General features: G+C 41.4%; 1 long non-coding RNA gene across 2 annotated transcripts; it reads left to right on the top strand.

The window, feature by feature from the left end:
- The first annotated feature begins 971 nt into the window (after window positions 1-971).
- On the top strand, window positions 972-27548 carry LOC128693712 (uncharacterized). 2 transcript variants are annotated; one of them, XR_011392755.1, is made up of 3 exons: window positions 972-1095; window positions 19398-19632; window positions 26855-27548. It is a non-coding gene; the product is annotated as an uncharacterized lncRNA (long non-coding RNA). The 2 variants fall into 2 exon arrangements; XR_011392756.1 differs by lacking the exon at window positions 972-1095 and adding an exon at window positions 18972-19124.

Below are 27548 nucleotides of genomic sequence, written 5' to 3'. Positions count from 1 at the left end.
GTAGCTCTACTATTGCATATTTTATCATGTATAAATCATTTCAAGGACTTTATGATGAAAATTTTCAATGTGACTCAAATATGTTATGGGTGTCTTTACTGTTTTTTGATTCAATTGTAAGTGGTAAAAAGTGTTTCCTAGCATATAGCAATTGGTTTAATTTATGTTATATTTTATGCTGTGTTACAGTGTGCTTTTCAGTAATATTATACTACATGTAACTAGTTTGCATTATTTTTCTTTTTTTTTTTTTTTTTTTGCTGAGATGTAAAATATCACATCGTAGTTTTGTTTTGTTATATTGGATGTTTTTATAGTGACTTTTAGTATTATACCGTTTCCTTCTTTGAATACTAAATACCTATGTATGTTAAGATCTCGTGATAATCGCCAATATTAATGTTTTGAGTATCGTGGTGCTCTGTTAAGCACCTGAGATCTTAGAATTAGTCTTGCATACGTGTGAGTTGACAGGCAGAAACCCCACCTAGTATGTGCCTGATGTAGTCTCATGTAGTGTAATGTGTGTGCTTGTGTGTGTCATTTTGGCGTGTTTGTTTGTTTTGTTTATCTCTGTTTTATTGTACAATCTTCATAATTTCCAGTGTTTGATGTTTGGTAATATGTAACCTTGTTAGAGATGTTCTTTAACAAATAAAACAATATCACTGTAATGTATAGTGTTGTGTGTGAGTGTATTTATCACTGTAATATACGGTGTGTTGTGTGTGTGTATATTCACTGTAATATACGGTGTGTTGTGTGTGAGTGTATATTCACTGTAATATACGGTGTGTTGTGTGTGAGTGTAATACCAATGTAACATACGGTGTGGTGTGTGTGAGTGTGTATTACCACTGTACTGTATGGTGTCGTTATTAGGTCTCGGGTTAAGTGAGATTCTAGTGCAGTAATCTGTTGTCGTGTATCTTTTTAATATATTTCTGTCATTTGTTTTAAATAAAATATAAAAAAAAAAACCTGTAATCAACATTGGTCAGTGGCACCAACGATCTGCTTGGAGACATAACAATAGCACTCAAATTCTCGCTTCAGTTGTCGTCATCTCGTGCGTTCATTTGGTACAGAAATAAGGTACGGTTTCCCCCTCCTCTACCTCCTCGTTTTATATATTATTTTAAGTCTGTAGATCCACCTAAAATTCCTGCATATACCTATTCCACCTAGTATATCTCCTTGTATTGTAACTTTTTCACATAGCTGAGTTAGCGTTTTTTTAACTGTAAAGTTTCAAGTAATAAGATATTACAAGGACCCCAATGGAAATAAGCCACTGACTTTTTTGGGTTATCCTAGGTAATCTACACTTATGCTGCTATGTATGATAATTTATGTAATTGTATTTGTGTGTACCTGTACCTGAATAAAGTTACACCTTCAAGCGTATGTGAGAGAACTGAGGCAGCCTTGTTTGTACCAAGTGGCAGAGTAGCTGAGTGAGACATTAGAACGCTGACGTGACAGGAAAGTGGTGAAGTTGGGCTGACGTGATATCTTGGTGCAAGACCCACTGTGGTGAACTAAGTTATCACCCATAGTAACAGGCCACTCTCTGATAAAGCAAAGCTAACATCGCCAGGAAGGCCTCGGTCAGATGACCAAAAACTCCAGCTGCGGGTCATCATATAACTAAGACCCGCGTCAGGAAGCACTTTGTCCTGTTTCCTGACGAATCTTATCTAACCTAACCTAATCGCCAGTCCTCATTTTTAGATTTACTTCGAGGAAAGCCAGTGGAATTTCCAGCTCAGCATATTCTGTGGAAACGATTTCACTATTTGATTCGCATGCAAGAATCTGTTATTTATCAGTGTCATTGCTGATATGGTTCTCCCTACGAAGTCAAGTTGCCAACATTAACATTCCAACAACTCGATGTAATATAGCAAAGTTGTCATTTCTCGCCTAGTTACTTGGGTGGCATAGCCTAACTTGAACAGTAAAATGAAAAGTTGTTATTGGCAGAAGGTAAGCACTGATCGAGCATAAAACATTACTGACAGATCCTCTTGGGTGGGTTGTGAAGGTTCGGATTCACCACAACCCGACAGATGGCATGCGGATGTGAAGCATTGGATACCTTCCTCTCTAGTACCACACTACTGCTGTTACTCTCTCCCTAGTACCACACTACTGCTGTTACACTCTCCCTAGTACCACACTACTGCTGTTACTCTCTCCCTAGTACCACACTACTGCTGTTACACTCTCCCTAGTACCACACTACTGTTGTTAGTCTCTTCCTAGTACCACACTACTGCTGTTTCTCTCCCTAGCACCACACTGTCGTCCCTCTCTTTCTAGCATAACACTACTGCTGTTACTCTCTCCCTGGTCCCTCACACCTGACGTTCCTCCCTGGTCCCTCACACCTGACGTTCCTCCCTGGTCCCTCACACTTGACGTTCCTCCCTGGTCCCTCACACTTGACGTTCCTCCCTGGTCCCTCACACTTGACGTTCCTCCCTGGTCCCTCACACTTGACGTTCCTCACTGGTCCTTTACACTTGACGTTCCTCCCTGGTCCCTCACACCTGACGTTCCTCCCTGGTCCCTCACACCTGACGTTCCTCCCTGGTCCCTCACACTTGACGTTCCTCCCACCCTACAGCCACCCCTGGCGATCTATTAATAAACACTTATATCCGGCTTCATCTTACTTTACCTCTTATGCGCTGTTTTGTTAATCAAGAGCTATTTTGGTTCACATATATTAATAAAAAAACATATAGTTTTCTCCACAAACCGGCCGTCTCCCACACAGGTAGGGGTCCCCCCCCCCATTAAAAGAAGAAGAAACACTTTCAACATCACTCACTCCATTTTGCATATTGCAAGGATGAGAAGACGTGTATGGTGTAGTGACTTTAACATCCTGACGTGCCGTTACTATCATGGCTGCTGTAGTTGTAAGCAATTAAGAACATAAGAAAGAAGGAACACTGCAGCAGGCCTACTGACCCACGCGATGCAGGTCCATGTCCCCCCCCCCCGGATTAGCCCAATGACCCACCTAATCAGGTCACTTCCACTTAAGGAAGGAGCACGGCATCAGACCTAGTAGCACAAGCTAGTCAGGTCCAACTCTTACCCACCAACACTCATGTATTACAGATAATTTCCCTTGGAAGCATCTTAGCTCAGTGTCGAGACGTTAGTACGCTTACCATTGTTCATCTACCAGTAAATAGGTACCTAGGAGTTATTAGGCTACTCTTATTTATTTACTAACCCTTAAAATGTCTTGTATCACTGCTGTAAGTTTTCATGAGTTTATGTGTACAGGCTGAGATATTATGCTACCTCAGTTTATTTCAAGCCCAGCCTTATCTAGGGTACACTTACGATGCGACCCACAACTATCGGCTAACACCCAGGTGTTACAGATATAAGGAGGCTGTCACTCCTACCATTAGATCAAAAATGGTTATAATAACCATAATTTTTCAAGGGGTGGACCTGTAAGCCAGCGGAAGGCCTTGGTCAGATGACCAAAAGCTCCATTGGTGGGTCATATGACTAAGACCCGCGTCAGGAAACACTTGTCCTGTTTCCTGACAAACCTTACTTAACCTAAACCATCCTACCACTGCGTCTATCATTCCTTCAAGGGGAGGGTAAGGGAGTGCTTCGAGGGTGGTGAAGGGTTCCTGTAACAAGGAAATGGAGCTAACATATTCTTCCTCAGATCAGATCTGACTACCTCACATTCCCCAGGCGCTGCATAACCCTAAAAGGCTTAGCGATTCCACATGAATAGAAAAATACTGCTAATATTACTACTATCACCACCACCACCACCACCACCACCACCACCACCACCACCACAGGATTATTCATTATACTTCAGCATTCTTAGGAGAGTCAATAAAGGCTTAGTGTTACCGTAGTGATGTGGGTCAAGCCGTGTAGGAAATCCGTGTCAAATTGAAGATGAGAGTGCTACCTTATAATGGAATTACTAAGCAGGAGCGTTCACGTGTTCACCCCACCACCAGGATGTCTTACTAAGTCTTCCCTAGAGGCTTTCCCAATCCGTTCTCACACCACCAGTGTCACTCGTTCAGAAATGAACGTTCTTACTCCGTTGTTACACCACTAGTGACACTACTCGTTCAGACATAAACGTTCTCACTACGTTCTCACACCACCAGTGACACTGCTCGTTCAGACATAAACGTTCTCACTACGCTCTCACACCACCAGTGACAGACATGAACGTTCCTACACTACCAGTGACACTGGTAGTGTAAGATACTGTTGAGTGGACACTGTCTAAATTTAGATTTAGATTATATTAAATTACTACATGTACAAATCATACGATAATCAGAAAGTCCATAGGAAGCACAACATTTAGAACAAAACTTAGTCTAGCTTGAAGAGCGTCAAAGTTTATTTTTTTTCTAAGATTCTATACAAAGAGAATCAAACCGGGAGTTGAGAGGACTACAGCATCTCAAACATGTCAAGTATTTGCTGAGACAGAGTATTAAGATCAGTAACTGAATGCTGATGTTAGCAGAAGAAGCGTTGTACTGCAGTGCTTGGAGAAGTCTGGTGATACCGACGGTATGTAGATGAGGGCACACATGAGCAGATCAAGATCTTTACTAAAGAAACGTTTCGCCACGGAGTGGCTTGAAAGGTATTTCCCTGTGGAAGGTAGACACCAGTTTTAGGCTGTGTATACCCATTTTTATTGAGGAAATTGGAATATTAGTTTCCACATATTTAACTTCATTAGAAACTTATGCCGCACTCTGCACTACTTCGTGGATTGAGATACAGGGGGGCTGGGGGTTATGAATACAGGGATAGCTTTCTCGGATCACACAGGCACCGAGACACATCTGGTAGTTATTATTATATTTATGGGGAAGCTCTAAGCTCCTAGGGCTTATACAGCGTCAAGGGGAGGGAAGGTTATCAGGTGTGATGCAAGGAAAGGGAGAATAGTTTTAGTTACTTGAATCAAGAGACGAAATGTAAAAAAGGAACACAGCATCAAAGGACATAATAATAATGATATTATTATTACTAATATTAATAATAACTCGCAGGCACGTTCCGGATATTCAACACCAAACATCGCGTCCTTCCTGCACTTGAACAAACATGGTGACAAGCAAACTGGGCACCTCCTTGTCAGCCTTGTACTGACGCCACAGTGAAAGTTGAGTGCTGTACATGTGACCGGATCAGAGGCTTGATAAAGAAGCTCTACACAGCGAAAGGTTGTCCCAATTAAAGCTTGTTCTGCAACGTGTGTTCTGTCTTCACCAGAGACGGGACAGAGGGCGAAGATGGATAGGAAGTTAACATACAAGGGAAGAGAGTATGAAGGCATACGTACAATATATATGTTATTCTCTCTCTCTCGTCCATAACCTTGTATGATGTGCATGTCATTGACATTGGCCTATAGGTTAACGCTTATTGTTTGTGTCCTTTCTTAAACAGAGGGTTTACATTCGCTGTTTTCCACACCTCCGATAGTTGCCCTGTTTCAATTGACTTGTTCAATATCACAGCTAGTGGCTGACACAGTTCTTCCACGCCTTGTCATAGAACCCACAGAGAGATGTCATCTGGCCCCATTGCCTTCGAGGTATTTTTAGCTCACTCAGTAGTTTCTTCGTCTCTTCTCCCATTGTGTATATTGGCTCCAGTACTTGCTGGTGCACTCTTCCTTGTTTGATTCTCTGATAGTGTTTCTGTTTCCACCTACAATTCCTAATTAAATCTTTTGTTCAGATCCATGCAGACTTCCTAGTCATTTCTAGTGAGTTCCTCTCTTTCCTTCTTCAGCCTTATTAGTTCGTCCTTCACTGTTGTCTTTTTTCTGTTGTGGCTGTATAGCAGCTTTGGTTCAGATTTGGCTCTCAATGTTATGTCATTCACAAATTGTCGTTGAGCCTGTCTTATTGATGCAAATTCGTTTCTATCTATTTCTCAGCGGTCTTTCCATATTTATTCCATGCTCTTGCACTTTTAGCCTTTGCCCCTTTGCATGTCTGGGTAAACCATGGTCTCACTCTTTCTTGTCTGCGCTTCTGCTTTTGGGTACGAATTTCTCCTCCCCCTCCTGGCACTTTACAGGTACATATCCATCATTTTGTTCACTATCTTTCCATCTAGAACCCTTTTCCATGGAACTCCCTTTTGGAATTGCTTTATGCCGTCATAGCTTTTTCTTTAGATGTCAGGTTTGTCCCTTTCTGCTCTGTGATTCTCTCCATATTCACTTCAGTACTGCATGGTCGTTAGCACTGAGGGGCCTTTCATATTCGACAATTCCTATATCCGAGTCACTTAGGGTAAATATGTTATAAATTCTTGTGATTTGTCCCCTCCTCTTTCTTTACCTGAATTCCTGACAAGCTGACACTTGTAATTTTCCACCACCACCTCCACGTTTCTTGCCCATGTTGCTGCAGATTCTCCTGGTCTATTTTCTTATGGGCGAAGTCTTTCATGATCAGTAATTCTGAATTGCATGTGTGGGCTCTTTTAGGTACTTTTACTAGCTATCCACCGTTCCTCTCTTGTTGTTTTCACATTTCTATTGTGGTCTCATGCTGTTTAGTGGTGGCATGTACATCACTGCTATTACTTGGTCCCAGAGTTCTGAGTGTCCCTACTATGTAGTTGTATGGCCCCTCTCCATCTATCCCTTCATTCCCTCAAAAATCCACTGGTTCCTAATTAGCCACACTGCTTCACCACTTTCTCTGTTTCCTGTCCTTTCTCATTATTTGATATCCTTCTGGGAAGATTACATCTGTTATCACTGTGAGCCTTGTTTCCATTAGTGCTATGATGTCTGAGGATGCTGCAAATATTGGCTCTTTCCACTCGTCACTCTTGTTTCTTATATCTGCATTTGTGTACCACACTCTCAGTTGTCTTTCTGTTACTGTCGTGGTTTTTGGGTTCCTGTTCTTCTGCTCCTTGCCCATGTGTCTGGGAAGTCTTATTCCGGGTATTATATAACGAATTGTTAATGTGATTAACGTTGATGCAAATTGACAATAGTTTCATCAATATTTTTAAATAATAATTTAGTTTACTACATTTTTAATGTGGTCAGTTTGCACAATTTCTAATGACCTTCCTCATGATAATTTCTATTTTTTATTGTATTCACATGTAAGCTCTAAATACCTAAAGGTCATAAAGTGCTCTGGGTAAATTGGAGGTAATCAAGTTTGATCCAGGGAGGGAAGGGTAGCTCCTATGCCTTGAATCAAAACCCCATCACAGCCAACAAGATTCTTCCCATTCTATAATAAAGGAGCAACAGCTTTTCGGACTGATTCAATTCATTTTTACTCTCCACTGCTTCTGTCGCCTGTGTATTCGAGTGACGAAGCCTACCACGTAGACCAAACGCTTCGACTATAAAAATGCCCAACAGACGCACATATATCTTACTCATCTACATGTTGGTACTGTGTAGTGTTAATATATTTGTCGTTCCCTGTGTCTCTCCCTCTCCCACCGCTGGAGGGGTAGGGACGGGTACTACCGCTAATCGTAATGTTTACTTGATACTTATAATTCAGCTCCTGGCCCCTCCTCTTCACTGATTGCTGCGAGGTCCTCTCTCTTCTCCATGAGCTTTGTCGTACCTCGTCTTAAAGCTATGTATGGTCCCTGCCTCCACTACATCACTTGTTAGACTATTCCACTTCCTGACAACTCTATGACTGAAGAAATACTTCCTAACATCCCTTTGACTCGTCTGAGTCTTCAGACGTGTGTGTGTGTGTGTGTGTGTGTAAATATAATAATAATCTTGTGAAGGAAATAATGGTAATCAACCTTTTTCACCATCTTCACACTGTGAGCTTATTGTCTAATGGTTTATGTATCTCAGAAAGCAGGGACATATAAACCTGTACAGAAGTGTATAATTAACTCCAAACATTTATAAAGCGAGTGAGGCACATTTATCAGCTCAGTGTCTCGGAGAACTCTGGTAACATTGAAGTTATTACGTTCTTGACGAGTGGTTTGAAGATTAGCTGTATACTTATTGAGATTTACAGTTTCGTTGGATTTTTATAGTGATTTACAATTTCGGGAAAGGGCAAACATGAATTGTCTTAAAAAGTATGCTCCTGTTCACCTAAAAGATTGCTTGGATTTTGAAATAACCTTTATATTATTATAATCAAAACTAAGCGCTAAACCATATGACCTTTATAGGCAACTTAGGACTCTCGAAGCCTTAGCATGTCAGCGGTATAGTATTTATACGCGTGGCTCATTAGTACAATCTCAAGAGAGGCACATGAAAGCAAAGGGCTTCACCCGAAGGAAAGGCCATTGGGATCAAACTCGTGTTAGATGAAAGTCACACATCCTACCGCATCGTTGTGCAGAGGTACAGAATGGGAATGTACCATTGCAGTGCAGGGGTACAGTTTGGAAATATACCATCACAGTGCAAGGGTAAAGAATGGGAATGTACCATCACAGTGCAGGGATATTGTGTGGGAATATACTATCATAGTACAGGGGGTACATGTGTAATAATGCCACCTGGATAGCCCATGTTCGATCTCACATCATGTATTGTTTGCACAACTTACATATGGTGGGAAGCTGCACACTACAAGCGGAGAACTGTCCCAAACCTGAAGAAGACAAAGACTGTATCGAGTCAATGAAGGAGAGAGGTGAGATTTGCATAGACATGGCCGGTAATGGCGGCATTCTTCCATCATTGTTTCGTGGAACAATAAGACGTTTAGAGCAGATGAGAGGCAAACGCTCGGGAGAAGGAATATATGCGTTAGAGTGACTCACGAAATCGTAATGACACGATAGCAAACAAACGACTCTAACCGCGGGTTCAAGCCCCACCCATGGTATGGTTTATATGTGTTAGAGGTTTCCGGGGCTTTAGGGGGTTTGTCAGACTCAAGTTCCGTGGAAGGAGTGAGGGCCTCTACAGTTTAAATATATAGCTTGTTCACGAAATCTTAATGATATGATTTTAAACAAATGACTCCTGCCATGGGTTTGAATCCCACATGTTCTGTGATTTATACAGTTTCCGTCTCTCCATTTCTCGTTGTTTTTTTCTTTTGCCCCATGGCTTGGAGGGTCACTTTTTGGGCTCCTTGTTCTAGTTCTTTGTTCTCTTTTGCTTATTGCCAATTTGTGCTATCTGTAGCTATTTTGATCTAGAATAACAGAAATGTACTCATGGCATGAGATTTATAACAAGTGATTAACACCCAGGTACCTGCTTACTGTTTGCTGATCAGGAGCAGCAGGCACTAGGAGAGCTGCACGGCCTTCTTAATGTCCGGGAATCGAGTCCTGGACCTTTCTGTATGTATGTAATTAGCTATTTTGAAACTACATTTGTGTGTGTGTGTGTGTGTGTGTGTGTGTGTGTTTGCATGTGCTCGGAAGCCTAATTTCAGCAACATGTTCTCTGATTCCTAAGTTAGTTATGTAATTTATTTACATAATTTTCAAAATGGACGCAACATCATTAGTTTTTCCAAATATAAGCAATACACGTTAAGTTTGAACGATGGGACAAGTTAAGCGGATTGGAGTTGGTGATTCATGTCTCCTAGTTTGCTCTGGTGTGTACTCACCTAGTTGAGGTTGCGGGGGTCGAGTCCGAGCTCCTGTGTGTGTGTGTGTGTGTGTGTGTGTGTGTGTGTGTGTGTGTGTGTGTGTGTGTGTGTGTGTGTGTGTGTACTCACCTAGTTGAGGTTGAAGGGGTCGAGTCCAAGCTCGTGTGTGTGTGTGTGTGTGTGTGTGTGTGTGTGTGTGTGTGTGTGTGTGTGTGTGTGTGTGTGTGTGTGTGTGTGTGTGTGTGTAAATGATTTTAGAAAGCCTACAAGTTGATAAATGAGACACTTGTGCAACATTTGGGTATCTTTATTCTGGAAACGTTTCGCCAGCCAGTCTGTATTGGACTGAAGAAGTCACTGGCTAGTGAAACGTTTCCAGAATAAAGATACCCAAATGTTGCACAAGTGTCTCATTAGTTAGTGTGTTGCACTGTTTATCTGTCCTCGTCTCCATCCCCATCCTTTTTTGGAAGGGTGTTGCAGTAAGGCTCGGTGAGTAAATATTTTGACAAGTGTTGATTGCTGTAAGACTGGTTTCACCTAATATTAGTTACCATAACTTTAGTTTTGGTAAGTATTAATTACCAACAGCTTTCATTTGACATTCAACATATATCTTCTGTGTCATCTCTTTTGTTCTTCTTACCCCTGGTATATGTACAGTATAACGAATGTGTTGTATACGCATTTTGTATACCAAGCTCTCTTATGTGTCTTTTTCTCACTATTGTCGGTAACTGGTCATTAAGATACGATTAATTAAATGTATAGCCAAAATATTTGATGACCTGTGAATATGATTGTATACAATATACACGTTGATAATTAAGACACGTGTGTAATAGTTAGGTATCTTTATTCCGCAACGTTTTGTCTACACAGTAGGCATCTTCAGTCGAATACAGAGGCAACAGAAATAGTTGAGATGTGAAAATGATGTAATCAGTCCATCACCCTGGAAGACGATGTTATGAGGTAGTCAGTCCCTCAGCCTGGAGAAGAGCTCTTCTCCAGGCTGAGGGACTGACCACCTCATAACCATGTCTGCCAGGGTGATGGACTGATTTCATCGTCTTCACATCTCTATTGTTTCTGTTGCCTCTGTATTGGATGATCTGTAGCTTAGTGGTCAGAGCGACTGGTTCACAACTGACAGTCTTGGTTTTGACTCCCGGGTAGGGCGAAAAGGGGAATTTTCGCCACATTCGCTGCCCCTGTTCACCTAGCAGTATACAGATACCTGGTTGTTAGTTGGCTCTTGTACTCGCCTATTTGTGATTGCAGGTGGGTACATATAGATGAGTACAAGAGCCAACTAACAACCAGGTATCTGCATACTGCTAGGTGAACAAGTGCAGTGGATATAGCGAAAATTCCCCTTAATTCTCACCCTGGGTAGGTGTTCTGGAGCGTGCTGTAGGGGTGAGGGTGATTGCGAATGTTGAGGGCATATACCCAATGTATGCATGGGGAGACATTTGGGTAAGGTTGCGGTTGGTGCGCATCAGACCGCGAGTGAGAGAGGTAATGTTTCGTTTCCTTCATGGAATATTGCCGTCTGGTGTGGTGCTTCGGGAGAGAGGGTTGATGGTGGAGGACGTATGTAGGGCGTGTGGGGATAGGGAGACAGCTTTTCATGTAGTTATTTTTGTAAAAATTTGGAGTGTATACGGGAGTGGATGGGTGGGATTTTGAGGAGGGTAGGTGGGGGAGGGATATCGGTAATAAGGGCATTGAGTTTAGATGTGGGAGGTGTGGAAGAGTCTGTGCAGCGTGCTTTGGTGTACATCATAACGGATTTTGTTTTCGTATCATGGGCCATGAGGGGTAATGGGGATTGGGTGGTGCAAAAGAAGGTATTGGCTGCAACAATGTACAAAACACTTAGTCGTAATAGGGGGATATACGGAAGTAGATGGGAAAGGGCTTTTCCTGAAGGATATCGAAGTATGAATGTCAGAGGTTTGTTGGCGGAGTGAGAAAAAAAAAAGGAGGGGGGATGTGTTAGGAATTTCAGGGGTTGCACCGGGCTCGTCTCAGAATTTGAGAACGTATGAAAGGTTACTGAAAGCAATGAAGAGTTTTTACGAGGATAGTGAGGCTCAAGTTAGAGTATGTAGGAAAGAGGGAAATTATTTCCCAGTAAAAGTAGGCCTTAGACAAGGATGTGTGATGTCACCGTGGTTGTTTAATATATTTATAGATGGGGTTGTAAGAGAAGTAAATGCGAGGGTCTTGGCAAGAGGCGTGGAGTTAAAAGATAAAGAATCACACACAAAGTGGGAGTTGTCACAGCTGCTCTTTGCTGATGACACTGTGCTCTTGGGAGATTCTGAAGAGAAGTTGCAGAGATTGGTGGATGAATTTGGTAGGGTGTGCAAAAGAAGAAAATTAAAGGTGAATACAGGAAAGAGTAAGGTTATGAGGATAACAAAAAGATTAGGTGATGAAAGATTGAATATCAGATTGGAGGGAGAGAGTATGGAGGAGGTGAATGTATTCAGATATTTGGGAGTGGACGTGTCAGCGGATGGGTCTATGAAAGATGAGGTGAATCATAGAATTGATGAGGGGAAAAGAGTGAGTGGTGCACTTAGGAGTCTGTGGAGACAAAGAACTTTGTCCTTGGAGGCAAAGAGGGGAATGTATGAGAGTATAGTTTTACCAACGCTCTTATATGGGTGTTTCTGGAGATCTGGAGTTTATCTGGAGAGAGTTCCGGGGGTCAACGCCCCCGCGGCCCGGTCTGTGACCAGGCCTCCTTAGGTCAGTGTCCCAGGATGCGACCCACACCAGTCGACTAACACCCAGGTACCCATTTTACTGATGGGGAACATAGACAACAGGTGGAAAGAAACACGTCCAATGTTTCTACTCTGGCTGGGAATCGAACCCAGGCCCTCACCGTGTGAAGCGAGAGCGTTAACCACCAGGCCACCAGAGCCCTGATGTAGTGTGAAGCATGGTTGATGAATGTTGCAGCGAGGAGAAGGCTGGAGGCAGTGGAGATGTCATGTCTGAGGGCAATGTGTGGTGTGAATATAATGCAGAGAATTCGTAGTATGGAAGTTAGGAGGAGGTGCGGGATTACCAAAACTGTTGTCCAGAGGGCTGAGGAAGGGTTGTTGAGGTGGTTCGGACATGTAGAGAGAATGGAGCGAAACAGAATGACTTCAAGAGTGTATCAGTCTGTAGTGGAAGGAAGGCGGGGTAGGGGTCGGCCTAGGAAAGGTTGGAGGGAGGGGGTAAAGGAGGTTTTGTGTGCGAGGGGCTTGGACTTCCAGCAGGCATGCGTGAGCGTGTTTGATAGGAGTGAATGGAGACAAATGGTTTTTAATACTTGACGTGCTGTTGGAGTGTGAGCAAAGTAACATTTATGAAGGGGTTCAGGGAAACCGGCAGGCCGGACTTGAGTCCTGGAGATGGGAAGTACAGTGCCTGCACTCTGAAGGAGGGGTGTTAATGTTGCAGTTTAAAAACTGTAGTGTAAAGCACCCTTCTGGCAAGACAGTGATGGAGTGAATGATGGTGAAAGTTTTTCTTTTTCGGGCCACCCTGCCTTGGTGGGAATCGGCCAGTGTGATAATAAAATAATAAAATAAATGAGGAGTTCCTTGATATGGTGTGAAATGGCAGCGTAGTTGTGGAGTGTGTTTTAAGTAAGTTTGTGGTGGTTCGTAAGGGAAACGTTGTTAAGATTTTTATGGACATGGAAATGAGCAATATTTGTGTGAATGTGAAAAGTATACGGTCATACTCAGGATGGTTTACTGATGTATCTAATGGATAAGTTAAATTTGGAATATGTTGTAATGTATTATCAGGACTGGTGGTTGTACTAAAGCAAAGGACATGCGGGCGTGATAAATATGTCTGTGTACCAAATGTACTGCTAATAATGAGATAATGTAATGTGTGTGATTTTTATCATACATTAAGTGTATATAGCAGTATGTAAGAGAGAATTTCATGTACTCAGTATGGGTTTTATATTAGTATTCGGTGAAGTTCAATGAATATTATTGACGTGATGGGTATATAAGGACGTGTTCATGTACAATGTGTTAAGTAGGGTTAGGATGGTGAGGCAAGAAATGCTGCGGTCTGTAGAATAAGAATATAGTACTTGTTTAAGTTAATGTTTAATAGTAATGGCTATGTATATTTTATTATATGGTAGAAGAAGTTTGTTACTTAAAAATGGAAATTATATTTGCAAAATATTACTAAATATACGTGATTGTGTAAGTTCGCTTGTAGGATGATGTAGTGTTTGTTCGCTTGTGGGATGATGTAGTGTTTGTTCGCTTGTGGGATGATGTAGTGTTTGTTCACTTGTGGGATGATGTAGTGTTTGTTCACTTGTGGGATGATGTAGTGTTTGTTCGCTTGTAGGATGATGTAGTGTTTGTTCGCTTGTAGGATGATGTAGTGTTTGTTCACTTGTGGGATGATGTAGTGTTTGTTCGCTTGTAGGATGATGTAGTGTTTGTTCGCTTGTAGGATGTAGTGTTTGTTCGCTTGTAGGATGATGTAGTGTTTGTTCGCTTGTAGGATGATGTAGTGTTTGTTCGCTTGTAGGATGTAGTGTTTGTTCGCTTGTAGGATGATGTAGTGTTTGTTCGCTTGTGGGATGATGTAGTGTTTGTTCACTTGTGGGATGATGTAGTGTTTGTTCGCTTGTAGGATGATGTAGTGTTTGTTCGCTTGTGGTATGATGTAGTGTTTGTTCGCTTGTAGGATGATGTAGTGTTTGTTCGCTTGTGGGATGATGTAGTGTTTGTTCACTTGTAGGATGATGTAGTGTTTGTTCGCTTGTGGGATGATGTAGTGTTTGTTCGCTTGTGGGATGATGTAGTGTTTGTTCGCTTGTGGGATGATGTAGTGTTTGTTCGCTTGTGGGATGATGTAGTGTTTGTTCACTTGTAGGATGATGTAGTGTTTGTTCGCTTGTAGGATGTAGTGTTTGTTCGCTTGTAGGATGATGTAGTGTTTGTTTGCTTGTGGGATGATGTAGTGTTTGTTCGCTTGTAGGATGATGTAGTGTTTGTTCGCTTGTAAGATGATGTAGTGTTTGTTCGCTTGTAGGATGATGTAGTGTTTGTTCACTTGTGGGATGATGTAGTGTTTGTTCGCTTGTAGGATGATGTAGTGTTTGTTCGCTTGTGGGATGATGTAGTGTTTGTTCGCTTGTAGGATGTAGTGTTTGTTCGCTTGTAGGATGATGTAGTGTTTGTTTGCTTGTGGGATGATGTAGTGTTTGTTCGCTTGTAGGATGATGTAGTGTTTGTTCGCTTGTAAGATGATGTAGTGTTTGTTCGCTTGTAGGATGATGTAGTGTTTGTTCGCTTGTAGGATGATGTAGTGTTTGTTCGCTTGTGGGATGATGTAGTGTTTGTTCGCTTGTGGGATGATGTAGTGTTTGTTCACTTGTGGGATGATGTAGTGTTTGTTCGCTTGTAGGATGATGTAGTGTTTGTTCGCTTGTGGGATGATGTAGTGTTTGTTCGCTTGTAGGATGTAGTGTTTGTTCGCTTGTAGGATGATGTAGTGTTTGTTTGCTTGTGGGATGATGTAGTGTTTGTTCGCTTGTAGGATGATGTAGTGTTTGTTCGCTTGTAAGATGATGTAGTGTTTGTTCGCTTGTAGGATGATGTAGTATTTGTTCGCTTGTAGGATGATGTAGTGTTTGTTCGCTTGTAGGATGATGTAGTGTTTGTTCGCTTGTGGGATGATGTAGTGTTTGTTCGCTTGTAGGATGATGTAGTGTTTGTTCGCTTGTAGGATGATGTAGTGTTTGTTCGCTTGTAGGATGTAGTGTTTGTTCGCTTGTAGGATGATGTAGTGTTTGTTCGCTTGTAGGATGTAGTGTTTGTTCGCTTGTAGGATGTAGTGTTCGCTTGTAGGATGATGTAGTGTTTGTTCGCTTGTAGGATGATGTAGTGTTTGTTCGCTTGTGGGATGAATGTAGTGTTTGTTTACTTGTGGGATGATGTAGTGTTTGTTCGCTTGTAGGATGATGTAGTGTTTGTTCGCTTGTAGGATGTAGTGTTTGTTCGCTTGTAGGATGTAGTGTTTGTTCACTTGTAGGATGATGTAGTGTTTGTTCGCTTGTAGGATGATGTAGTGTTTGTTCGCTTGTAGGATGATGTAGTGTTTGTTCGCTTGTAGGATGATGTAGTGTTTGTTCGCTTGTAGGATGATGTAGTCTTTGTTCGCTTGTAGGATGATGTAGTGTTTGTTCGCTTGTAGGATGTAGTGTTTGTTCGCTTGTAGGATGATGTAGTGTTTGTTCGCATGTAGGATGATGTAGTGTTTGTTTGCTTGTAGGATGATGTAGTGTTTGTTCGCTTGTAGGATGATGTAGTGTTTGTTCGCTTGTAGGATGATGTATTGTTTGCTTGTAGGATGATGTAGTGTTTGTTCGCTTGTTAAATGATGTAGTGTTTGTTCGCTTGTAGGATGATGTAGTGCTTGTTCGCTTGTAGGATGATGTAGTGTTTGTTCGCTTGTAGGATGATATAGTGTTTGTTTGCTTGTAGGATGTAGTGTTTGTTCGCTTGTAGCATGATGTAGTGTTTGTTCGCTTGTAGGATGATGTAGTGTTCGCTTGTAGGATGATGTAGTGTTTGTTCGCTTGTAGGATGATGTAGTGTTTGTTCGCTTGTAGGATGATGTAGTGTTTGTTCGCTTGTGGGATGATGTAGTGTTTGTTCGCTTGTGGGATGAATGTAGTGTTTGTTCGCTTGTAGGATGATGTAGTGTTTGTTCGCTTGTAGGATGATGTAGTGTTTGTTCGCTTGTAGGATGATGTAGTGTTCGCTTGTGGGATGATGTAGTGTTTGTTCGCTTGTAGGATGATGTAGTGTTTGTTCGCTTGTAGGATGATGTAGTGTTTGTTCGCTTGTAGGATGTAGTGTTTGTTCGCTTGTAGGATGATGTAGTGTATGGAAGTGAGGTGGGACGAATCATTTGTTATATTATACTGTGTTTAGTTTTTCTGTGGTGAGGTGTGGAGATTGTTATTTTCTAACCTTTATTTGATTAGTAATTTATTGAGGTGTTATGTATTATGTATTTGATATGAAGTTTAATATACAATAATAATAAGTGTGTAAAGAATTTTTGGACAATTGAGAATGTCTTCGTACATACAGTTTTATGTAAAATGTAAATACCTGTGACATTCTTTGGGTTATATTGCATATTGTGTTTATGGCTGCAATTTTGGATGTAATAAATCCACCTGTATTTGAAGCTGTGGGTTGTCTTTAGTTTAGTTAAATGTATGTTATGTGTGATGGTTGTTTTTTTTTGGGGGGGGTATCAAACTTTTTTAGTTGAACGTGTGTTTTCTTATGTATAAGTTTAGTGCTAAGGTAGGGAATGTGGAGTTTTCTTTTGTTATATATAATGGATACGTTTCATTGCTTACATTGTCTACATGTATAATTGTGTATTGCGTTTTTCAATAAAATATAAAAAAAAATTCTCACCCTACCCAGAAATGTCACCATTGTGGGTGACATACTGGGGAATGGGGTGTTATATCCTTGTATGGTAGTTCTTATCCCTTAATGTAAGGTCTGTAAAAATCAGTGGTATTCCGTAAGAAAAACAATTTGTTAGATGTAAATAAGCGAGTTACTTTAGGGAGCGGTCACTGTTGTTGTAAAGGTCAACGATATGAACATTGTCCTGCTAACCTCAGAATAATGAATATTTAACGAGTGAGAGAGAGAGACGTGTGTATGTGTGTACTCACCTTTATGTACTCACCTAGATGTGATAGTAAAGATCGAATCTTGGCTCCTGCCCCACCTCTCAGCTTGCCAGATTCACCCTCCCCTAGCCTCGTGGACCCTGTCGTGCCTGCTCTTAAAACTGTGCATGAAGCCTGCCTCCACCACAACTTCGTCAAGGTCATTCCACTTCCTGTTTACCCTGAGTCTGAAGAAGTACTTCCTGACATTCATATGACTCATTTGTGTATTTAACTTCCAATTATGCCCCTGTGCACCTATTCGTTCCCTCTCCTGCAGTCTATCCCTGTGTACTTTATCAGTTCCCCTCAGAATTTTGTATATCATGTCTCCCCTTGTTCTTTCCTGTGATGATGTATGTTCAGTTCCTTTAGCCTCTCATAGCTCATAACCCATAACACTGAGGCTAGATCGTTGCATACCTCTGCACTTTCTCCAATTTCTTAACATTATTAAGTGTTGATTCCATCATGCCCTTGCTACGTGTGTGTGTGTCTTTGTGTAAGTGTGAATGTGACCGTGAGATTCTTTCATAATAAGAAACATTCGTATTTATACGGATAAAAATACTAGGTTTTTCAACCTGCCAATATTTTACTATGTGACACCTCTGTTCCGGACGTTGCAGCCTAGCAGACTATTGTGCACAACTTAATTCAATCACCCACAATTCGTCGAAGCTACAGTTCAGTTCACAAGGACAGGATGACACCACCAAACATCCTGTGCCACGTACAATGATACTGAATGTCATTACCTTTTCCCTTACCAGCTCCAGCGAGGCGGATAGCCTCTTCCTGCCCATTCACTGGGATCCCATATATATTATTGCTGTTTACAAAAGTCCTCATCTAACTTGGTTATGTTCTTTGTGTTAAATTTGCAAAAGAAAGGCACTATATGAGAATGTCCAGCAGGTGGTTGTGTACATTTGAAAGCGTCTGCTTGTGCATTATAGAACGTTGGTATATGTGTGTACGTTAGTGAGTGATTGTGTCTGATGTATAAACGTGTCTGAGACCATTCCAGTAAGTGTGCTTGAGGACATTGGTGAAGAATGTGTCTGAGCGGCCGTGTAAGTGCATCCGTCTGAGAGCGTACGAGTGTACTCCCCTATATGTCTACCTGTCGATTCACAGCTCCTGGCCTCTCCAGGAGTTGTGTGCGCGTTTGAAAGCATTTGTGTGTGTGTATGAATCTGAGAGCTCTGGTGTATGTTTACAGTTTAGAGAGGTGAGTGTGTTGCGTGTTGTGTAGCCTCGCCCAGGGTAGTTCACTGGTCTATTGCACGTAGTCCCTCATTTAATATTCATACCCCCATTGTAATACACACACGCACACACACACGTACGTACATACGTTTGATGAAACCAGTATTGAGACAAACAAACCTTCCAAATATTAAACTACTGCTTACCGTCATTAAGAAACACTCATACACTATATTAACAGAGATTATGTATATGTATTTCTTATTGTATAATTGCTGAAAATTTTCTTTAATCGTTATTTAAAGTATTAAAGTATAATTCCTGAGCTAGTGACATGCGGACTCGATGACCTGTTGAGTAGTTGATATTCTAATTAACCAGTCAGCTCCGGCACAGTTGGTTACTCCCATAGATGAACTTATCCTCTCTGTGGTCAGTCAGGCTGTGACCTTCTCATTGTGGTGACCTTCCTGACATCGTCACAGTCTGTTAAAGAGAACTCGCTTCAGCTGTTATGTATCTACGTATGTTTCTTCCATATTACTTATCCAGTAGTAGTTTTTTATGTATCTTGTACAGGTTTTACCAGTCTTGACTTACTCGGATTTTTGGTATTGTTTCTAGCTATGCTTATTGTCAGCATTTGTACGTGAATAATTTTTCGCGTATCTCGTAGTTTTTTGTTCATTGTTAAACTGGTTTTATGTCTGACAACTTTATGTACAGTGCCTGTATATTGGTTATTTAGAATTTATATTGTTAATGTTTTTTTAACTGTTATACACACAATGTTTCAGAGATGTGACACAGCAATAAGGGGTCACAACTTGGAAGTTGAAAATTCAGATGAGTCACAGGGACTCAGCCATAGAGTTGTCAGGAAGTGGAAGTCTAGAGTGATGTAGTGGAGGCAGGAGCCATACATGTCTTTAAGAAGACATGATAAAACTCATGGAGCAGGGAGTGAACATAGTAGTGACCAGTGAAGAGCGGGGCCACGAGCTGTGACTCGATCCCTGCAACCACAATCAGGTGAGTACACACATACGTATATACATATATTGCTAAGAATCATTTTTGAAAATGCATGACGATTTTATAACGTCATGGTTAAAAAAAAAAAAAAAAAAAAAGCCGAGTGCTGGCTGTCAGCTAATCCATTCTATTATTAGACAGTGTGAGGTACTCGTATATTCAAAGCTTCTCACCTTACACATTTGTGGAAGTTTTATGTTATCTTGCTTGTACCTTTTTAAAAGTGCGTGTACTCGTCTAGTCGTGGGTGCTGGGGTTGTTATAGCCACTAGCCTATCCTTTCTTCATGCAGTTGACATTACTTGATTCTAGCCTCGAAACCATGCATAGAATTTGCTTCCTCAACATTTTTCAATTTTACTAAAGAATGAAGTACTTCCCAACATCCCCGTGATTCACCTTCGTTTTAGCTTTCATTAATGTCATTTGTCCCAATTCCTCTCCTGTTTTTCCTATCCATTCTCTCAATGTATCTTGAGTTTCATGTATGCTACCAGTATCTCCGATGGTTCTTTTATTCTTCATGGTCGTTAGTTTCAGTACCTTTAGCCTCTTCGGTTGCGGAACTAATCTGGTTGCAAAGCTCTGGATCTTCTTAAGCTGCGTCATGCTAGTGCCGCTTACTTTTAAGCTGTGCCTGACAAAATGTGGCATGTTTCTGAAGGCATCTTAAATTTGTCAGTAATGCATATGCTACCTATGTCATTCAGATGGCTGTGATATTCACACCAGGTCATTTTTTTCCCCGATATTTAAAGTTGCGCTCCTCCCAATCTATACTGTAACAGGTTATATCTCTCCCTTCCCAGTATTCATGACCTTCCAATGTTCATAATCTTTCTCTGGCTGGTTTGATCATGCTGAGAACCTGTTTTTTATCTTCTTGTACACTCTACCTATGCTTAAAAAGGACGTGCAGCACAAAAAAAAGAACGTTTTTAGTGCGATGTTTCACCTACTCAGTTTTATATAGTACAGTGAAAACCTAAAATGGCAGTTTGAAAATATTTTCGTGTTACAAGCTTGCATCTACTATATTAGTTGATGGGGCAAGAAGCCCTACGTATCATCAGGGTGGATGGCGGCGTAGGTTTGTCCTCAAAGGTCATAAAATATTCTTTTTTTCTGAAATCCGTGGGAGAGAGAGAAATAAAAGATGTATTTTTTATGGACTCTTCATGGAAATGGTCACAATACATCAATCCTTGAGTGCACTGGACCAAGTGATGCAGGATATTTCAACAAACCGCATCACTCGGGTCACCAAATGTCTTGGCCTCTGTGTTTTACAGTTGCCTTTCTGAAAGCTGGCTCATTACCACGTAAGCCTGTTTTGGCTTTACTGTCAGGCATCTTTGCTAAAATCTCTGTTCTTTGTCAGTCGTTCCAGTGGTTTATTCCTCTCATTAGTTTTACATCATCCACAGTGACGCATGAGACTGTTGTCTCTGATAGGTCATTCATATATGTTAATAATCTTTATTTCAGCATACAATGTTTGTATAGAGATGGGTGACATTTAAGTGTGCGTGCAGATAGCCCTTTGTTATGCAGAGCATTTCGGGCAAATTTAGGCTTAAGACTAAAATGGCAATAACTGATTGCTTATACGTTCTCTAAGGGGTCATGAACAATAAATTTAGAAATTACAACAGTAGTGGTCCTACAACTGATAACTGACTGGACCATGAATTTTTTTTTTCTTAATGTTTGGAACTTTTTTCCTTTGCCTCTTGGCACTTTGTTACCTCTATCCTTTCTTCCATATCTTTGCCCTCCACTTCTTTCCCATTGCACTTCGATGTGTCTCATTCCATCATAATCCCTCTTTTTTGTATTCTTTGTTTCTCACTTTCTCTTTCTCTCGCCATTCCCATTTCCGGTTGTATCTATTAATTTCCCACAAATATTTCCGGCCATATAATAATAATTTTGTGTAAAAAAAAATCAGGGCGAGTTTTGCTACTTATCTCCTTTCCCTCTCATTTTCTTCAAGCGTAGTCTTGGAAAATTTTTCCTTGTGGTTGAAATTTCCTGGCAATAGTTCACCTTTTGTTTCTTCATGTTTTCTATTGCACTGTTTGTCATTGTCCTGTTCTGATCGCGCTCCACTGTCTCCTAACACTTGATTATAGTTTAATCAGGGGTAAGAGTTACACCAAGAAGTATCATAATAACACCTGGGGAATGGGAGGCATTCAGGTTTGTTCCAAGGAATGGATCAAGAGCCCCTCACCGACAGTTATTTATCACTTTTGTCTTTCCATATATTATGGTATCTACTATATAATCCGTATATACCCCTCAAGGGAGGTTCCTTCACGCTGGTGAGGGGCTCTTGATCTAGGGAATTGGATCTGTGCTCCAGTTCCCTGAACTGAGCCTGAATGCCTCCCCCCCCACAGGCGCTGTATAATCCTACTGGTTTAGCGCTCCCCCATGATCATAATAACCCGTATATAATCCTGAGAGCTGTCTCTATAATAACTAGCATATCAGGGTTTTCCTCTATATGTGGGCGCGTGTGTGGGCGTGCTGGCGAGGTTGCATACAAACGTTTGCACTCCCAGACTTACACTTTTATTGTTTTCACCATTTTACTCACTATACCCGTGGTTTGAAGGCAGAGCACCGTTAGATACCAGAAGTTTACCTGGAGAGAGTTCCGGGGGTCAACGCCCCCGCGGCCCGGTCTGTGACCAAGCCTCATGGTTATAATTATGTGGTTATAGTAATGGTTATAATTATAACCATTATTTTTAAAGGGGTAGACCGGTAAGCCAACGGAAGGCCTCGATCAAATGACCAAAAGCTCCAGCTGCGGGTCAAATGACTACAACCCGCGTCAGGAAACAGTTGTCATGTTTCCTGACAAACCTTACTTAACCTTGTCAGCTATGGGTGATACTGAACAACACAGATCTAGCAGTTACTAACGTGTTGCTGGGTCTTTGTCAGTCCTCACAATATCCATACATTCTTACTGTTCAAAACTTTCCTTGAACACTCGGTTTCTAGATTCCGGGGATTTGACCGTTGGAGGTGGATGTACGTCCGCTAAAACGTTAAAACTGTTTAAGGCTCTTGGAAGTGCCGTTAGATTATCTTGCCTTATCAGCTGACGTAACTAGAGCCGTTTTCATGACTTTTTTTATTTTCCAATAAGATTATTATTATTCATTGTTGGGTAACCGTTAACTCCATAGAAATCATGTAGCACCTGGGGAATCAAAGGAAATCAATTTTGATTCATGGTATGTGAGGTTGGGTTCAGATATTTGAATCAGAGACCTGTGGGGAAGGGGAATGATGCGGAACGCAATTTATTTGTTACTTAACTGTTCATGTTTTAATCAATATATTATTATTGTATTATAGAATCTACAGTATTGAAATCTGATTAAATTTAGCTACAGTATTAGAACCATTGAAATATTTATATTACCAGAGAGAATACTGCAGGTGTGCCGTGTGTCATGTGCCACGTTCGACGTTCATCACACGATCACTTCTTGTATTCCCTCTGTACCAGCCAAACTGGTAGTTAGGTCGGTGTAGTTGTAGGGGCCCCAAGTAGTGATGATTTGCTGTCAGATTTATACAACTAATTGGTAAGAGGTGGACTCGAGCCGAATTCATTCTATACTTACAACCCCCCCCCCTGATTGGAGTCACCCTCATTAGCAGGCTGAGTACACGTACTCGCCTAATTGTGGTTGCAGGGGTCGAAACTCGGCTCCTGGCCCCGACACTTTGTGAGAGTTGTAAGCCAAGTGAGTGAACTCACTTTGCTCTTTTTATTTTGCTGCCCTACGCTACTGTAAATATTAGTGGAGGGAATATATAAATTCTTGGAAAATACCCTTTGTGTTTGCCTTTATTATCGAGGTTTGTTCTTTCTCTGAGTACTTGATCTATGGTCTTATCTGGCCATAAATCAAGAGTACCTGCGTTCGTAATAGCAGGGCATACACTCATTGGTTAATAGATTATTATTATTTAAGGTGTTATTTTCAGCCAGTGAGAGAGTGGGTAGATATGTAGCATAGTTTAGCTGCTGGCAGCGGGCATCAACAGCTTGATCGATCATCCCAGCAACCAGGAGGACTGGTCTGGGACCGGGGACCTCAATAAGCGACTACTGGCACACGTGAGCTAAAAGTTTGATTTTCATGCCAGAATCCTTAGTATCAAGTTACTAATGTCCATGGGATAAAAATGTTCGCTATGCAAATTTAATAATGTAATAATTGTTACTAAAGTGTTTCAGTTAGTGGCTTTTAATGTATAAATTAATTTTAGTGAGATAATGGCTACTCAAACACATGAGGGGAAGCGTCATCATGCTGAGGGACAGTGTCTTCCATTGAATATGGGAATAGAAGGAGGTGTGTGTTTACCCTGCCCGAAATATTTTTTTTTGTAATACCCATTCCACCTTCATTAAAAGGACTAGAACAATTCTTGTTAATCCAGTGCTATAGACTAGTATATCTACCACCAATGCCTTGTACACCAATACTTGTGAAGGCGTAACTTGTGGCCAGTCCCATGGCCGTCATATCAGGAATTACATCATTCTTCTATACAATTTTTGTTCAGCTGTTGGTCATCTTATGACTATGAGCGGCGTCAGGAGACAATTGTCCTGTTTGCTGACAAACCTAATACCTACTTGGTAAACAAGTGCAGTCTTAATGACCCTTTGTCGACAGGATTTTGTTCTATCATAATAAATTAATAAAAATGATAATGAAGATAATGATATGAAACAAACTATGACGCCACATCCGGACCATGAAGTTTGTCAGTAGTGGGGGGGGGGGGGGGGAAGGTGCATCAGATCCGCTGTAACACCACAAAACTACGTTGGTTCTTCGTGACACATTTCCTCCGTCGACCTGGTGACTAAAGTAGCTGTAAAACATTCCCACGTTTTATACGTTATTCTTCATTAGTACTGTGGGGTCGAGTTACAGCTCCTGGATCTGCCTTTCAACCTTCAATTGGCCAATTAAGACGCATGTACCTCAGTTACGTATCTTCATTCTCCGAATAAAGATACCTAACTATTGCATGTTTTTCTTACCTACTTGTTAGTATTGTATGCTATAATTAATCTTAAGGGGGATATGGTGTTGGTCCAGATGTGGTCTAGTAGGGAAACACTAGTCTCTAACTCTTGTAGGTTTTGTTACTGTTGGTAGCAACATGTAGTTACTCAGTGTTTGTGAATTCAGTAACATGTGGGTCTTGGTCTTGTAGGAGATTTATATTGAAATCACCTGAGAGTAGTAAGTGATCTTTGTTCATGCGTGCATCAGTTATCATACTTCCTAGGTTGTCACTAAAACGGCTAATGTTTGACTGCGGTACTCTGTAGATGTTTATCACTGTGAGAGGTTTTTGTAGGTATTTGGATTTGAATTTAACTATTATATATTCCCCATGTTCATCCCTTGTGCAAGTATTAGTGATACATTGTAGTTGGTCTGAGTAGTATGTAGTTGTGCCACCCCCTAGTTGATCTGGCCTACAGTTGTGTATGGCTGTGTAACCAGGAATGTCATAGACGTATGTAGTATCAGGCTTTAGCCAGGTTTCGGTGAGAGTAATGATGGATATACTGGCATGCAAGGAATTTAGTAATGCTATGAGGTCATCGTAATGTTTGCTTAAAGATCTGATATTGTAGTTAAAGACAGTTATGTTGTTGTTGGCTCTGAGAAGTGCCTTTGATTGTTCTCCACAAACACGCACGATCCTGCGTGCACGCGCGCACACCAGCAAACCAGCGAACACACACAGGCCAGGAGCTGTGACTCGACCCCTGCAACCACAACTATGTGAGTACACACACACACACACACACACACACACACACACACACACACACACACACACACACACACACACACACACACACACACACACACACATGTAAAACAGAAAATAAGCTATGGGTTGATTGCATATTTTTTATTAGTAAGGTTTTTAGGTACAATACCGTACAAAAGACTGGAACAAAAACTAGAGCAGACAGGAATAACACAGAAGTCCATTCTCGTAAAGTATTCATTGACCTCTTGGTCAGTGAATACTTTACGAGAAAGAAAGAAGAGGTGTCGGAGTGGGCAAGTGTAACTAGTGGGGTTCCAGCTAGACAAGTACTCTTCCATGTGTATGTGAGCGGCATGATGGTGATAGTCAGAGGTATCCCAGTTTGTAGATGTGACACTAAAGAGAAGACGAACGGAAGCTACAAACGGACCTGGACAAGCTGCTGGGTTGGTCTGACATGTGTCTGTTAGAATTTAACCAGCAAATGCAAAGTTCGGAAAATCGAGGAAGGGCAGAGAAGACCACAAGCGAAATACAGACTCCTGGAAAGTAAAGTAAATCTTACTCAAGGAAAAGGACCTAGGGGTAAGCATTGTACTGAACATATTGCCTGAGGCTCATATCATCGGGAAACTCCCACATAACTCCCAACCCTTGCCGGTTGATAACTTCTCCATAACTAGAATTGTACTGTTTTAAACTCGAGCTATTATACCGTCCTGTCTCCTGGGCATCTCATGGCGAGGTGCCCAGTTCTACGCTGAGAAATGTCAGGTTCCAATTTCAGTTTGCCATATTTTATTGGACTGTCCTGTCTACCAACGAGCACGCAGAATTTACCTCCGACTTCATCACCGCTCTAACATCCTTACTTTATCTTCCCTCCTCGCCGACGGCCCCACCTTTGACACAGACTCCCTCTTTGACTTTTTGACAGCAACAGATTTATTACACCACTTCTGATTAAACTTTAGCACTCTTCACCGCTTTTTCTGACTCTATCTCTGTTCTATTCTTTACCCCTCGCTGATCTCTGATCACGCATATTACACCTTCTAGCATACCCTACCCTGCAGTGTCGTATGACCCTTACAGATTTAGCGCTTGGTTGTGATTATGATAATTTAAACTCAAGATTATATAAATTTACGGCCGAAACTCTCTTCTTTTGAAAAAAAATTTCGCCGTCATAAGTTTTAACTTAACGATTTAATAATCAGATTTTTCAATATTGCCTAAATTACACTGCTTGTATTCTAACATATTAATAATTTGAAGAGAACAAGATAACGTACAGATTATTTTAGCACATAGGACTATGTCCCATTGCTATGAGATGCAGCCGCATAGCCTAAACTACTGTTCTTTTGTGCTTCAGGTCTGGAGAGCTGCAGCTGTAGTGCCAAGTGTCTGGACAGATCCAGATAAGTAGCACACATGGTCGAGTCCGGGGACTCCATTGGCTCTCATCCAGCCACCTGCAACACCACCACTCACGGCGATCCTCGGTGATATCCACACGTCTAGTGGACCAAAAAGTGACTTGGCCATGCCCATGTACCTAGGCCCGCTGCCTTCGCTACTCAGGAAATATCAACAACGTCCCTTCCAAACATTGTCCCCATCAGTACTCAGTCCTCCGTGTGCTTTCAAGCTGTTGTGGTGATCAAAGCCACTATGCAGCTTTAAAACCACATGGAAGGTTGGGCACTGATATGGGGAGGGTGTCTGGAAAGAGCGTTATCGATACTTCATAGCTGGGTGAGGAAGGCGGTGGGTCCAGGGTAGTCTGGACGTGACCAGGTGCAGACAGGTATGGTGAAAAGTGTTTGCAAAGTCATTATTCTGACTACCTAACACCCAGTGTTGAGCTGTATCGTCATGATAAAGCTCAGCACTGAGGGATAAGGAAGTCAGAACACAGGCTAATGAAAGCAAACTGCCATTGTGCAGCTGTAGTGTCGGCTACGTGGCTGTCATGAATGACTACATCTACAGTAGCAACACACTCGCTGCCTAAATAATAGTTCTGTATTTTTCTAATACATTGCATGAATAAATTTATGGTATCA

The sequence above is a fragment of the Cherax quadricarinatus genome, chromosome 34 (assembly GCF_038502225.1).
Source record: "Cherax quadricarinatus isolate ZL_2023a chromosome 34, ASM3850222v1, whole genome shotgun sequence".
NCBI lineage: Eukaryota > Metazoa > Arthropoda > Malacostraca > Decapoda > Parastacidae > Cherax > Cherax quadricarinatus.
The sequence above is the reverse complement of the archived record's forward strand: the minus strand, read 5'-3'. Positions and strand labels throughout refer to the sequence as shown.